At 37.1% G+C, this 14,669-nt stretch overlaps 1 protein-coding gene across 1 annotated transcript in view; it reads right to left on the reverse strand.

Moving 5' to 3' along the window:
• The window catches only part of LOC109388513 (BAG family molecular chaperone regulator 1-like), a 34,792-nt gene that overhangs the window by 19,167 nt on the left and 956 nt on the right, over positions 1-14,669 (reverse strand). The gene's annotated exons all lie outside the window — the stretch shown is intronic.

The raw sequence follows: 14,669 nt of genomic DNA on the forward strand, positions 1-14,669 counted from the left end.
GAGTCCCCCCCCCCGCAAGCTGGAACTGAATTTCTCACCCCTTATTCCTTCCCTGACAGTTATTCTGCTATCTCTTTCTCCTTCTGGACATCTACCAGGCAAGTTGCAAAGTCCGTGGGCTTTTACGAAAACCGCTAGAAATGTTTTTAAATAGAAATTCTACTTCCTACCTAACAAAGCACACAAAGTGAGGGACATAATGACCTGGCCACCTGCTAGGTGACAGGAATGACAGCGACACGGGAAAACACATATTCACTAATAGTACAATGATTTCCTTTTGCTCTCATGCTGCTGCGTTGGTCATTGGAATTCTAGAACCGTCTCATTAACTTGCCGTACTAAACTCTAAATACTGCTGGCAGATTCTTTTCCTGGCTATTTGGATAAAATCATTTCAACAAAGTTAAGCTAGTGACAACAAAAGGAGGGTCCCTGAGATGGTCAGTTTCATCGGTGACTCCAGTAGGACTGCAAATCCTCAAAATTACGTATATATATAAGCGTACGTTTGAATTTTTCTGGAGACAGAAAAGAGGCATAGTTTTCAAGTTTTCATATAGGATGTTTTTACTCCAAAAAGTTTTACATTGGAACACCACCTGTCTGTACTTAGTCAAAATGATTATAACTGTTAATAGGAGTGAAAACATATTCTTAAATGCAGCATTTTTGTTTTATAAAGAAATAGTGTGGAGTTTTCCTTGAATCTTCTCATTTTCCCTATCAGGATTGAATCATTCCCCTGTAACTGGTTATTTCTGCTTTCTTACACTCTTTTTCCCCATCTCCCCCCTAAATTTCTCCTTGACAACTGTTATATGTTCTGTAAATATAGGATCTTATTTTCAATTGGTTAATAAATGATTGCAGAGGCTAAGAAGGTTAAGAAAATGGACCTTTGTGTGAATCCTGCCTCACAACCTACTTGCTGTGTGTTCTTACAGGATATTCTGAACCTCTCTGTGCCTTATTTTTCCGCATCTACATAATGGGGATAATGCTCATAGGGTGATTATAAGAATGAATTTAGTTAATATGTGCAAAGCCTTTAAGACCTGGCACAACTAACTACCATATCCATGCCAATTATTATTATTTATAGTCTAGGAATATTCATGTTTTAGTAATTTACTCATGAAACATAATTTTTTTTAAACCCCCAAATTATTAACCAGCAAGTGGAGTTAATGTTTAGGACCGAAGGTCTTGTTGAAAGCCCTCAGCTCCTATCATCTACTTTTATACTTCTTCTGCCACGTAACTATAAGCTCATTTAGGAAGGAAGCCATAGTATCTTTGTGGAATTAAGCAGAGGTCACAGTCATGACGTGGGTGGGCTGCATCCACATTTAAAGAGATGTGTAACCTAGCCAGGGTAACTCATATTCCTTTTTTAGGTTTCAATCTTAATATCAATTCTTTGAAAAGGCTACCTCTGTTCTCCATGCTTGATAGTCTCCCTTTTTGAAAACTCCTAGACATAGTTACTTCTTTAATATCTTTTCCCCCATAGAACATAAGCTCCATAAAGTTGAAGGGACTCTGCCATGTTCAGTCCAGCACCCAGCTGAGGGACTGTTATGTTTTACCTGTGTGACCTCTCCTGGGTAACCCTAGGTCATACCTACGTGTTGCAAGGAGTGGCTACCTCAGCTCTGTTACACCAACTCACAAGATTTCTGGGAGAATTAAGTTGTGTATATAAAGTGTATATCATTACAGTTGGAACAGAGAACTCTTGATCTATGATTGCTTTTTATGAATGGTCATTTGTTTAGGAGGGCTATTTTTCTTTGGATGGTGGTGTCAAAAATTCCCCTCTTTCTACTCCCCTTCGTTCTGCTTTGCAGACCTGGAAACTTTGCATCTCATTTCTGAAATAATGCACTAAAGTAGCCTGATCCAATTTTGCTCTCGAATTCTTCTGTCATTTGGGAGAGAAATGGTTATCATGTCAGCCCTTAGTCCTCAACCAAATGAAGAAAATCAATCACATTGGAAAATGACTTTTATTGAAGTTTGAGTAATCCATTTTCTTCCAGGTGGGTCATGTCAGGATTTTCATAACAGTGTTAAAGAGAACAGGAAAGAGAATTATAAAAATGTCAGCTTTTGGTAACAATAGAGATTGGAGCTGATCCTTCAATAACCCTGCTGGATAATTACACAAAAAAGAGCTGCAAAAGCATTTACTCAAAAAAAAAAAAAAAGTTAAATTTATTCTTTTCATTTCCTCTCTCCACTGAAGGAAATAAATAAATGTGAATTTCAGGAATAATTAGAAGGAAAGTTTTCAAAAAATTCTAATCCATTTCTTACTTGTATTTTACCCAGAATGCCTTTCTCTTTTCCTGTTAATTGTTATGCCAGTTGCCTGTTTACACCTTATTATATCTTGATTTCATTTCATGATTGAGGTACTTTCATCCTCTGCCTGGTAGGGCCAGGAGGCGGGCATCCAAGACATCAGAGGTTCTTGTTGTTAGCCTCCTCTTTGTCGTATGCCTTCACAGGACATTGGATAGAACTAGTTCAGGGCAACTTTTATGAACACGATTCGTACTACAGGGGAAACCTAATTGTATACCTTCTCTTTTGGGACTCCAGTATTATTAATTTATATTTTACACTTATAAGTGCTTATGATTGTCAATAAACTGCCAGAAAATGGAAAGTGCAATAGGTGTTCTGATAGCTGGAAATTCACAGGTGAAACAGATTGTGACTGGGAACGCTCGAGAGAATAGGAACCAGTTTCTCATTAAAAAGGGTTTTTGGAGTGAATGCCATCTGGCCTGGTGATTTTTTTTTTTATTTAATTTATCCTGTAGATGAAAAACATTCTGTGAATTTAGCGCTATTGGATTGCTATCTCTGACCTCTCAAGTTCAAAAGACATTCTGACAACAGGATATTCTGTATTATTACATTAGGTGCCTGCAGAGGCGTAGATTTCATTTGGCTCCTCTAATTTTAATCTTGTTTTTATCTCTGTGAGCACCTTTTAAAAAATATGCTTTTGATATTAACTACAATAAAATTAACTTGCATGTATACAGTCCTATGACTTTTAACACGTGCATGAATTTGCACAGCTCCCACCACGATCAGGATACAGGACAGCTCCATCACCCTAAAAGACTCCCTTTTGCTCTCTCCCACCCCGAAACCTGGCCACTGCTGATCTGATCTGTCGTTCTGTGTTTACGAGAATGTCGTGTAAAGAGAATGGAACACTTTGAGAAGGGGTTCTCTTAGTCAACAAAATGCCATTGAAATTCTTCCAAGATGTTGCAAGTATCAAGAGCTCATTGCTTTTTATTGCTGAGTAGTATTCTAGGGTATGAATGTACTACAAGTTGTTCATCCCTTCACCCATTGAAGGCTATTTTGGCTGCTATAAACTTTTGTGTACAGCTGTGTGACTGTGAGTTTTCATTTCTCTTGTGGGAACACCTAAGAGTAAGATGGTTAGGTCGCATGGTAAGTGGTTGTTAATAACTTCATAAGAAACAGCCAAGCTCTTTTCCCAAGTGACTGCCCATTTTTTTTGTTCCTGCCAGCCATGTTGCTTCTCGTTGTTGCTCTTCTTCATAAGCATCTGGTATTGTCAGTATATTGTATTGAAGCCATTCTATTAAGTTGAAAGAAATACCTCATGGAGTTTTGGTTTGTATTTCGCTTTGTACAATTTTTTAGAGGTTTCTCTGGGTATTTTCATACATATATTTAAATTTACTGATTTTTTTTATCACTTCTGGTAGAATCTTACCACCATATACATCCCTTCCCCTCCCCTCTTTTTATTGTAGTTATCTATGTGCATCACACACATCCACATACATTGAAAACCTCACCACTGTTACAATTTTTGCTTTCAACCATCAAAACATATTTTATACAACTAAATAGGAGAAGAATAGTTTATTACATTTACCCTGATATTTACTGATTTTGTTGCTATTCCTTCATTCCTGAGGCTCCAAGTTTCCTTTTGGTATCATTTCTCTTCTGTTTTAGGAATTTCTTTACAGTTCTATTACAGTGTGTCTGTTACCAACAGATCCTCTTAGTTTTCTCTTATCTGAGAATATTTTATTTCATTTTCATTTCTAAAGGATATTTTGGCTAGATATAAAATTCTGCTTGTTTTCATGTAATATTTTAGAAATGTTGCTCATTTTTCTGTCCTCTTGGTTTTTTTATAAGATCTCCATAGTCATTTGAATTATTGTTCCAGTAAAAGTATGCATCCTTTTGCCCTGGGTGCTTATAAGATTTTTTTTTTCTTTATCTTTGGTTGTAAGCAGTTGATGACCTGTATGGATGTGGATTTGAGAGGAGGAGGGGTTATCCTCTTTGAGATTTTCTGAGCTTCTTGAATCTGTAGGTTTTTTTCATTTGCCAAATTTGAGAAGCTTTTAATTATTATTTTTAAAAATTATTTATTTGCACTGCATTCTTTCTCTGCTCTTTCTCGGGCACTAATAGCATGAATGTTAGACATTTTGGTATTTTTCCAAATGTCCTTGAGGCTCTATTTAATTTTTACATCAATTTAAACTTCATTGTTCATATTGGAAAATGTCTACTGATTTATCTTCAAATTCACTGACTCTTTCCTCTGTCTTCCCCATTCTGTTATTGAGCTTATCCATTGAGGTTTTGTTTTTTTTTAATTTTGGTTATTATATTTTTCAGTACTAAAATTTCCATTCAATTATTCTTTAGATAGAAAATTATACACCTGTGCCATTTCGGTGTTTAAGTCTGATTGTTCTTTCTCATGCAAGTTGAGATGTTCCCTGTTCTTCACTGGCTGAGTACTTTGGGGTTATATCCTGGATATTGTAAATATTTTGGTATTAGTTATATTTTTAAGCAGGCAATTGTTCTGGTAGGGTTCAGGCTGCAAGTCCTGACTTACTTTCTGCAGGTTATGATTCCAATGTCAGGTCAATTTTTAAAGCCTTAGCAGCACTAATAGGATCTGTGCCATGTGGGCACCACCCAGTGGCTGGTCTGGGACTTGAATGGTGGTCCATCCCATAGTTCTCTTATCAGAGTCTAATACGCTGTTTAGGGTTAGATTCATATGTGCTCAACTTTGGGACGAACCCAGGACTTCATAAGGGACTGTAGGGGGTTACATTCCCATGTCCCTCCCTCTCTGCAGTCTTCTTGGTACTCCCTTTCAGCTATTCCACTGTGGAAGCCAGGCTTTATACACCCTGTTGTGCTGTGTACTTCCTTGAACTATGCCTGTATCTGGGGCTAAGAGGTCAGAGGGCAGAGACACAGAGAACTAAGGAGAGTTTTCCGTGCCCCAGAGGAACCACACCTCTCTGATAGGAGAATAATGTTAATTTCTTTCAGAGTTTAAGCTTCTGTGGGTTCCGATCACCTCTGCAACTGTTATAGGATTTTTGGGGGGCTAAAAAAATAAAGAAAATGAAAGAAAAGAAAAGTGGGGAATTTCCTCCATTGTTTCTGAATGTTAAAAGATCTCTTTCCTGATCATTGAGCCAGATTAGGAGGTCTCTCCTGGAGTTCTCTCTATCTGCTCTGATGTCCACTTCAGGATTTAGGAATAAATTGAGTTTAGTCTTGGAGATCATGGAGGAAAGTCATGGTAAACTCACCACCCATTTGGTGAGATCTATCTGCTACTGTTTTTTCAATAAACTTTATTTCAATATACTTATTTTTTAGAACAGTTTTACATTTACAAAAAAATGAGCAGATATTACAGAGTTCCCATATTATTCTTTTCACTCCACACACCGTTTTCCAAATTATTATAAATTTACATTAATATGGTATGTATATGTTATAGTTGATGAAGCAATATTGACTATTTTTAACTAAAATCCATAGTTTATTCATGTTACCTTTGTTTTTACCTAATTCCCTTTTTTTGTTCCAGAATCCATCCAGGTTAGCATCCCTTTGGCATTGTTTCCATTCTGTATCAGTGGTAGTTCCTGTGGGCCCTTCTACCTGTGGGATTTTTTTTTCCTTTGGATAATATGTGGCTTATTCTGTGCTTTACACAAAAGTGCTATGTTTTGCTTGGTCCCTCCATGAGTTAAGTTAAACATGCCATGCCACCCTTTCTTCTATGTCCCAACACATCTGGACATGCCGCCATTACCTCTGGGCCAGCAGCTAGTTTATGAAAAGTCAAGGACACTTGGAAAACACTCTAGGTTTCTACACTTGGCTTAAATATGAAGAGTGAATTCAAGTTTAAGTTAATCAAAGGTTTCATCTGAATTTCTTAAAGTGCCCCTTGAAAACTTTATAAGGGACTCTTCAATTCTGTATTCAATACAAAAGCTTTGAAGCGTAAAGCAAAATTGGTTGTGCTTATTTTAAAGTATTCATCCTGGTTTTATTCCAGTTGGTGGATGTAGAAATAAAAGGATTGGATTGTTGATTCTCTTCCAAGCCATATCTGTATGAAGGGAACAGTTAAGAACAAAACTTAGGCTGCTGAGTTGCATATAAGAATAGCTTATTTCTAATGTTTTGAAAATGGATAAAAGCAGTTTTGTCTATTGCTCTGAATGGAGATCTTAAAGATGCCAATATTTGTTTATCTTGGAGACTGTGTAAACACAACCGTTCAATCATTGACTCCTCCCTCTAATCTCTTTTGAGCTATGAAGAGATAACTATACTCCTTCCAAAAATGAAGTATAAAGACATAGAATCATAGCGTCCTTGACCAGAATTTAATGCGGTAGTCACATAAAACAAACTGCTGTCTATCACTAATATGACAGATTAATTGCTATGTGATATTATTTTATGTAATAATTAGGCACAGGCAAACATTAATTTATGTAAATTTTTGAAGTTATTATTACTCTTTCATAGTAAAGCTTTTAAAATCCCTTTACTTTGTAATTATTATCTTTCAATTATATCAACCAGCATTTTTCTGTATCTACATACATGCACTAACACTTATTCAGAGGCAGTGTTCTAATCCTGACTTGCCATTTTCCTCGTGTTACCCACTACAGCCTGGCACTAAGAACTTGCTTCTCTCTCCTTTCCTTCTCTGCCTCTGCCTCTTACCTGAGTTGTCTGGGAGCCTTTTCAGCTATTCCCTCTCTTAAGACCTGATACTACAGTAAATGTTCTAGATTATGGAAGGACTGTGGTGACAGTAATGAAGTCACCTGCTTCGGTTGGATGGTCAAAAGCATAAGAACACGATGGTGTGCTTGACCATGGGGCTTCAGAACATGGAGGGGAAGGGGAACAGACAGGCTAGTGACCCAGGGATGGAGACAAACCAGTGCTCAGGAAATAAAGCTCCAAGCTCAAGTGTCCTGGTTAAAAGCAGGGACCACAGAACTCTTGGACACATGCTCCGCCATCGCTCCCCACCAGCTCAGAGTCCTTTAAAAGTTTCCCTCCTAGGAAATGTGTGGAAAAGAGTTCAGAACAACACAGCCAGCATTTGGGATTCTAGACCAACTCATGTTTTTCCTCAAGAGTCAGCCTTAGAGGAAGTTATGGCAGATTTCAGGTGCAGTGAGAAGCATCCTATACGATTAGATGCTTACATACCCCCTGAATAATGCAATTACAATTATTTCAACATTTTTTTTTTTGCCCCAAACTAACTCAGCTTGGGGTTTTTAAGCCATTTCTGACAACATGCTTTGGTATTCTTCTGGATTGTGTGAGAATGTGTTTCAGGGTCAAGGTTCCCATTCACTCAGGTTTGCCAAGCGTATCCAGCTCTCTCAGGTGACTTCCCCAATTTTTGCCAATATTTGGGTTCCTGAACCTGGTGTCCAAGCTCTTCTCTTGGATTCTGTAACTGTTGTCTGCACTGGGTGTCACCATCTACCTCTGAGCATTTTTTTCAAGTCGACCTACAACCACCCAAACCTTAGAGAGGTTATCAATTAATTGCTCATTAACTATTCCTCCATGCTTATGGATGCCTGCCATGCTTTTGGAAGGAAAGTGTGAAGACAGAGTAATTAGGAGCTGCCTGAAAGGAAATCCAAACGGGCATAAGACTCAGGCTTAGACAAACCTTAACGAAGGTTAAATAAAGCTTGGCTCACTTTGCTGTTTTGCCTGCAGCTAGCTAGCTCTTTTTACTGTCAATTGTGAAGACAAGCTGGCACCCTGCACAGGAGTGTTTTATGTCACGCATGGCTGCATGCAGTCGCACTTAAAAAGGCTGCGTTACCATCAGGCACTAAATCATACAATGTGAGAGCTGGAAGGGACTTCAGAAATCATCTGTTCCAATGTCCTCATTTTATAGATGAGGAAACTGGGACCAGGAGAGGGTAAGTCACTTGCCCAGTATCAGTCATAATGACTCCAAGCATAGAAGCAATCAGCCACATCATTAGCTCGGAGCCTGGAGGGCGAGCTGTTGCATAGCTGCAGTGTTGAGAGCTGAAACCATTGTCGCTGATCTCAGAAGCTGAAGCATGCATTTGTCCTTTCGATGTTTCTTTTTCTTGCCTTAAAGGGAAAATACTCTGCTGTCCTCTGGACATTTTGTTAATCATATCTACCTTCTCTCTGCTAAGATACTCAGAAGCACCCGCTCCTCACTATGGTAGGGGAGCTGATTGAATTGGCCAAGATTACAAAACTTCTCATCAACATTAGCAGAGAGCAAATATCTGCCACTGATTTTTCCTAAATGTGAGTTTCTTTCCTTGTCCTTTATGTTTTTATGTCATTTAATCATACTTTTAAGTTTATATTAGTATAAGAAAAGAAATAAGTATTTATTTCCAAAATCTATGTGACTGACATGTTACCCAATGTGCTGAGGCAACAGCAGGAATAAAATACCTAGGAATAAACTTAACAAAGGATGTGAAGGACCTGTACAGTGAAAACTATAAGATATTATTAAAAGAAATTAAAGATGGCACAAAGAAATGGAAAGATATTCTGTGTTCATGGATTGGAAGAATCAACATAGTTAAAATGGCCATAATACCCAAAGCAATATACAGATTTAATGCAATTCCCATCAAAATCCCAATGGCATTTTTTAAAGAAATAGAGCAAAAACAAAATCATCAGATTTGAATGGAATCACAAAAGAGCCTGAATAGCCAAAGCAAAGAACAAGGTTGGAGGCATCACACTCCCTGACTTCAGTTTATACTACAGAATGACAATAATCAAAACAGCATGGTATTGGCAGAAAAACAGACTCACAGACGAAGGGAACACAATTAAGAACCCAGAAATAAACCCACATATATATGGGCAGATAATTTCTGATGAAGGAACCAAAAACATACAATGGATAAAAGAAAGCCTCTTCAATAAATGGTGCTGGGAAAATTGAAAAGCCATGTGCAAAAGAATGAAACTAGACTGCTGTCTTTCACCGTATAACAAAATCATCTCAAAATGGATCAAAGACTTGAAACAATAAATTGCATAGAAGAAGGCATAGGTACTAAACTTATGTATGGACCTTGGGTTTAGAGAGGATTTTATGAATTTGACCTCAAAGGCAAGGGCAGTAAAAGCAAAAATAAATGAATGGGACTATATCAAACTAAAAAGCTTCTGCACAACAGAAGAAACCATCAACAAAGCAAAGAGGAAATCAACCGAATGGGAAAAGATATTTGCAAACCACACCTCTGATAAGGGGCTGATATCCAAAATATATAAAGAACTCATACAACTCAACAACAACAAAAACCAAACAATCCAATTAAAAAATGGGCAGAGGACCTGAACAGGCACTTCTCCCAAGAAGACATACAAACAGCCAATAGATACATGAAAAGATGCTCAACTTCATTGGCTATTAGGGAAATACAAATCAAAACCACAACGAGATACCACCTCACACAAGTTAGAATGGCTACTATCAATAAGACAAGTAGTATCAAGTGTTGGTGACGCTGTGGAGAAAAAGGAAACCTCATGCACTGCTGGTGGGAATGTAAACTGTTACAGCCACTGTGGAATACAGTATGGAGGTTCCTCAAAAAATTAAGAATAGAACTACCACTTGAACCATCAATCCCTCTTCTGGGTATCTACTTAAAAAATCTGAAAACGTTTATCCATAAAGACATATGTACCCCTATATCCATTGAAGCATTTTTCACAGTGACCAAGACATGGAAACTACCAAAGTGTCCTTCGATAGATGACTGGATAACGAAGATGCAGTGCATACATACAGTGGAATATTACTCAGCCACAAGAAAAGGTGAAATGCTGCCATCTGTGACAACACGGATGGATCTTGAGATTATCATGCTACGTGAAATAAGTCAGAAAGAAAAGGTCAAGAACCATATGATTTCACTCATATGTGATAAAACTGAAAACAACAAATGAACAAGACAAGCAAACGAGCAGAAGCTCACAGACACAGACAACAATTTAGTGGTTACCAGAGGAGAAATGGGGTCAAATATATGGTGATGGAAGGAGAACCGACTGGGTGGTGAACACACAATGATGTATTATAGAATTCTACACTCAAAATCTGTAAAATTTTACTAACCAATGTCACCCCAATATATTTAATTAAAAAAAAAAATCTACAGTTGCTTTGCAATGATGAGGCAAGTGCTGTGGACTTCTATCCATTTTCTTAATTTTTAAACAAGTCTATAGGACCAAATATTATGGTTTTTGTTTCAAAGAAGACATTGTCTCCTCAGCATCTTTCTTAGACAGTAGGCAGTTCTCACTGCTGCTTCTCTGAGGCCAGCCCAGTGAACTGTAATGAGACCAAAAGATCATTACTTTTCACGGTCCTGAAGCACTTATGAAACCATTACATGTAACATTGGAAAGAGGATGCAAAAACTAATTTTACTCTATAATGTTTAGTTTTAATTGTAAAATCCTAAGCTATTTTAGTGGTAAGTTGGGATCTCTTACACATCCAGACTTATTATCACGTTAAAAAGCAAAAGCACTGTACTTTCAAAGGTTTCAAAGATTGTTATGAGATAAAAATGCTGTCTGTCTTTCACTAAAATTGGAGAATTCGTTTCAGCTGGTCTAGCTACTTCCTCTGAGCGTGGGTGTCAGTGTTTGCGTGCCTATGTTTTTAGATGAATACAAATAAGAGTTTGTGTGTGTGTTTGATTGAACAGATCTCTATGTTTAGTGAATACAAACCTATGTTCAGCTGTAAATAGTTGGAGAGAGATGCTTGTTCTAGGAAGCATACCTATAAGTATATGCATGACTGGGGAGGTATATATCAAAGCACCTATGTGTGCATGACTTAGGTCTGATTTTAACAAGGGTGAGGCATCCACATAGCCTCTGCTTTTCTCTCTTCAAGAGCTGCTTTGAGTTTTTAAAGGACTGTTTTCATACAATGATGTATTCTTCCTTGTCTAAGTTACATCAGTTTTTCCTATTCTAAAAATCATATTTGGTTTCTGTAAAAGTCTTGGAAAATACAAAAAATATAAAAATTCAAATTATAGCATTCCTTCTTCATACGATCCCTTTTCTTTGCCTTTTTTTTAATGTCCTAACTTCTAGACTAGTTTTCTTTACATAACTCATTCTCTTCTTCTCTGTCCCTTCTTTCCACCTCCCCCATGATCTTCCCATGTTGTCAATATAGGTGTCTTCTCAAGAAGGTCACAGAGAGGAAATAGCAGTCAGGTGTTTGGAGCAAGTCATTGGCTCAGAGATTGAGCTGTAGCTTAGAAGTTTTTTTCTGACAATTGTATACTAGAGATAGACAAGTAGCATGCGAGGAAAATACAATACTATAATGTCCCACATGGAAACTTCATGTAAGAGAAATGTAATACCCAAGATGCTAAGCAGGCTCTTTTATATAAAATAAGTAGCATTTAGTCTAGATCAGTTATAGCAATAGTGTTCATTTATTGGACACATAGAGTGGCCCACGTGTTTTTTATGTAGTGTCATTCAAAATACTCAAAACAGCCTCATAAGATTGTTCTGTTTTCTTCTATCGATGAGGTAAATGAGGCTTATGAAGAACATTCCCATGGCATAAACAGCTTCCTAATCGATGATAGGCTGTGCGTTCACCCCCAGAGCTGACTCCAAATCCCCTACTCTTAACCACATTTTATGCTGCAATCCAAAATATATAAGAAGAGGACTTCATAAATTGACTGTAACATTGTGAAGAAAATACTAATTTTGGATCTAAAAAGGAACTGAAAGATCTCCTGTTTTAATTTCTTCAATCTGCAAAGGAGAAAAGCCAATGTTTTAAGGGGTCAGGTTGCCTAACATCACACAGCTAGTTAGTGGCAAATCTGGGGTTAGACCCCAAGCTCTCTTGTGTGTCTCTGCCATGGTGATCAGTGATCCCTTTAATGCACATTGGCTCCAGATCTCCACAGTGTCCACCATAAGCCTATCTATGTATTATCAGTAAATTCTCTTTTTATCTAGACTAAAATATGTCCCTGTCCCATGCCCTTTTCTGGCTGAGATTCATTCTGATTTCTGCTTAGTTTTCTGTGTGGGTTGGCAGGAAGTGGTAGATTGAACAAGTAAGACATAGACAGAATCCAAGTCTTCTTGGGTGTGTGTGTGTGTGTGTGTGTGTGTGTGTGTTTCTAGAGGACATTTTTGCAGCCTCCACCCTAAATAATTGGCATTACAGTAATACCTGCAGCATTTCCTGCTCAGGCATTCTCTACCTGGTTTGTACTTGCTGACCTGCTCAGAGAAGCACCTATGTGTCCAACACAACATGGTGTTGGTGAGACTAAAAGATGGAAACCTTCTTTTGGCAGAATACCTCAGATTCTATCCCGATGTACCTCAAGGATGAGTTTAGAGTGGAAACAAATGTACTGAGTGTTGTTCCATTTCTTTAATTCCATTTGGCATTTGTCGTGTTGAATATGTTAGGGGTATAAAATATCTCCTTAGAACAAGAGTTCTTTATGGCATCGTCTATCTGTAAAGCTCATGTAAGTACAACAGCACCTCTTGGGCCATTCTTCAAAATAACTAAATAATCGCATTGTTTCTCACAAGCTATTATCTTTCAAACATCCCTCCCACCCTTTTTTAACGCTGCAATAAAAAATGAAAACATATGCACACATAGGGAAGTAACATCTATGTTTGATTCAACTTTTGTTGTTATGACAAGGGTCACGCGAGCTGGTAAGCATAATCTTTCTCAGTAACAATGACTAGAAGGAGAAGCACATAATTGTCACATTTTAGGATAAAATCTCACAGATGTGGGATAAATAGACCCTGAAACTATCACATCTCAAACATCAGCTCTGTACTGGTCCCATTTTATAAAGTTTACATTCATTATCTTAATTAAACCACTCAAATTACTAGAAATTAGATAGTCATTGTCATCTGTTTAGCAAATAAATAAACGAGGTTTAGAAAAGTTCATTTTCCTCAGGTTCAGGCAATGAAAATAATAGAGTGAGTTTTAGATATCAGATTTGTCTATCATTAAAATCTATTCTTTTTTCACTAAACTATTGCCTTCCAAGTTAAACTAAATCCAGTAAGAATGACTGAAATATCTTTAAAATATAAGAGATTATAGGAAAAAATTCTCTAAGATACTTGGGGTTATTCCAGGAAATGTATAGTTCTTCCAAATGGGGGATAATTGGATATATTTCCCTCCAATAATTAAATAAGCACCATTTAAAATGAGCACAATGTATGCAAACATCTGCTGCAGAATTAGTTTCCGAAAGAGCTTAAAATAGCTTCTCACATTTTTAGAGTAGATCCTACCTCATGCTCTTGTTCACCTTATTGATGCAATTAGCTAACAGCTTTTGTAAAATATAATATTCAGGGAAGTAAAGATCAATATATGTTGTACTAATGACAAATTATGTTTAACTAATAAAATTCAACAAAACTTTTTATGATCAACAACGCCACTTTGGCCTGTGTACCCAACCTGAATCTCAGTGGTAAGGACCTGCTTACATGGCAGCCCCAAATCTGTCCTATTGCGAAGGTGCTGAATTTAAAATATCGGTACTTTGAGTGTGACATGTGTGTGTGTGTGTGTGTGTGTGTGTTTAAATGTGTGTAGAATGGTGATCGACATATTTTTAAATGGCAGAAATGTTAATATGAAAATTGCTTTCCTCTATTTTATAATGGATTACAATGGTAGATATGCTAAAACAAACAAACAAACAAACAAACAAAAAACTAGTAAAAAGATAAAGCCACGCTCAAATTCAAGGCATCTTCATGAACAAGAAAGAAAATGGAAACATGAAAACACAAACACAGTCTGAAACCCTGTATTGATGATTCTGGTGTCAATGTCCACCAGAAGACATATAAAAGAATGTGCTTAGCAGTTTCGTTTATCTTGGCAAAAACAGGAAAATACCTAACTGCCCATCAACAGTAGGATAGTTAAACAAATTGTATTCTATTTAGTCAATAAAATATTATACAGCAATGAAATATTATACTGCTAGAAAAGAGAATCCAAGAAAAAGTAGTGCAAAATGATTAAGAAAAGATATTGAAATGAGTCAAGACAAGACAACGATATCATATTTTAAAATGGAAATAAATATCGCAAGACACAGCTAGAAGGGATAAATAGAACTGCGTGAAGGAATAAAGGATAGAAAGGGAAGCAGGTAATTATAATTTTTTTTTTT

The sequence above is a fragment of the Hipposideros armiger genome, unplaced genomic scaffold (assembly GCF_001890085.2).
Source record: "Hipposideros armiger isolate ML-2016 unplaced genomic scaffold, ASM189008v1 scaffold_201, whole genome shotgun sequence".
Lineage (NCBI taxonomy): Eukaryota > Metazoa > Chordata > Mammalia > Chiroptera > Hipposideridae > Hipposideros > Hipposideros armiger.